This window comes from Dendrobium catenatum, unplaced genomic scaffold, assembly GCF_001605985.2.
Source record: "Dendrobium catenatum unplaced genomic scaffold, ASM160598v2 fragScaff_scaffold_47, whole genome shotgun sequence".
In the NCBI taxonomy this organism is placed as follows: Eukaryota; Viridiplantae; Streptophyta; class Magnoliopsida; order Asparagales; family Orchidaceae; genus Dendrobium; species Dendrobium catenatum.
Genome location: NW_021318509.1, coordinates 217,678 through 219,747, shown reverse-complemented (window position 1 = coordinate 219,747; position 2,070 = coordinate 217,678).

Here is a 2,070-nt window from a genome sequence, read left to right as displayed (position 1 = left end):
CCTTTAGTCAGTCGAGATCCTAGGAGATAGGAAGCACAAGGACTCACACCTACTCCTAACGGATCGAATTTGTACTGGGTATTCAATGACTAACCTAGCTAGAAAGCATAGGGACTCATATCTAACTAGGGAAACTAGCCAAGGAGATAGTCTGCCCAAATCTCTAAGGATTTGACAAAAGCTATCTAACCCGAAATTTGATTTTATACGCTAGGATGGTGCCACGAAGGGCTTGCTCCACCACTAGCAGATCTAGTCTTAAGGAAAGGAAGCATGGGGACTCACACTTAACCTTAAAGAAAAGAAAGAGTGACTGAACTATGTGGGGCCCAATAAGCTTAATTCCACTTTTAGTTAGTCGAGATCCTAGGAGATAGGAAGCACAGGGACTCACACATACTCCTAATGAATCAAATTTGTACTGGGTATTCAATGACTAACCTAGCTAGAAAGCACAGGGACTCACATTTAACTAGGGACTTAGCCTTTTAGCATTGAATTTGGTTTGGATTTCTAATATCTGAGTAGATCCTAAGGTCTGGATTTAGGAGAATCCTAGAGTTTAGATTGGTTTGGAGATTGAATTGATTTGAGGTCAGGATTGGTCCAAGTGACCTCATACAAAAATGAGGTCAACAGTATGATGACAACAGTTCTACTGAAGTCCCTATAATAATGATTGTATGATTTCAAGCAACATGTGAGCTACCCTCACATCAACAATTGCACAATTGTGTTTTGACCACTTGAACAAGTCTTCAAACAATTTATTGGCAACAACTCAAGATTCTATAATTTGACATGAAATATAGTGCCAAATCCATTAGCTTTGAGAGAACTACATTACATATGTCTTCAGTTATCGAAGAACATAAATTCTTAAAATGCTGAAAATGTTGAGCATAAATGCCCCTAAATCATATATAGCTTTCAATTCTTCCTAAATAAAAATTTTGGCTGGCATTAATACTTAAATATTTTGAGAATTGATCTTCAAGCCTTCTATTCACTGGGCCGGTCCGGCCGGATCAGTTCTCCGGTCTTCCATGGTGACTTCCTATTTGCACAATTTCGTGGTGACCAAGAGAGGGAGAGAGTCGGACGGGCACGGAGGTAGGAGGTCGGAAGCAGCGAGCTAGGCCGGGTCAATTTCGAGCTTGGAGAAGGAAGGTCGTGTGTAGGCGTGCGGCTAGAGGGGCTTTCGCTTGCGAGAAGCTAGGTCGTTCGGACGTGGTTGCGTCGAGGGTTGGCCGGGAGCGGAAGAGGGAAGTTAGGGTTGAGTGTTTAGGAGTCGGATTGGGCGGAAGCTGTTGAAGGAGCGTCGGAACCGTCGCGGTCTCCTGCGTGATGTCTCGGTTGCATCCGACAAAGAGAAATCGTGGGAGTGACAAGAGACTCTGCTTGTGATTCCTGAGTGTGCGTGTGTCAAAGAACGGGACCAGCGAGATAGGTAACCGATGAGATATGTAACAGTACCTCCATATGAGCTCGGCGGTGGCCAAAGGCGACAAAGGTGAAGGAGATTCACAGGACCGACGTCAGTTGGACTGCCAACGACGGGACCAACATTCTAAGAGCATCTTTTTGGCTCCAAAATGTCTTGAAACTAAAAAATGTCGTGATTATCTCCAATCGAACTTCATTTCCCCCCTTTCGTAGGTAACGGTTGTCTTTTCTTTCGTGCGGCAAGTTCGGTAAGATATAAAATGGCGGAGATGAACAGTGCAATGTCAATATTAGTGTCTCACTATTCACCCGCAGACAAATAGCAAAAGTTTTGCCATTCGACTGGAGCGGGCGAGGGACGACATTCAAGCGTTTGGAGTTCAGCTAGAGATGCCCTAAGTAGAAAGTTTCGACAAGTGATTCACTTCTCCAACAGCGTGTGAAGGAGGACGAAGAGGCAGTCAAATCGTGAAGAGCGATGGGATTGAGGGCATAGCAACTAGATTGAAACGGAGGAAGTTATTTTTGCTCTTAAACTACTATGAATACAAACAACAATATTTAATTGTTAAATATGTAAATGATATAGTTTTGAATGTTATGTAAGAAAAGAAATGGTGTTGC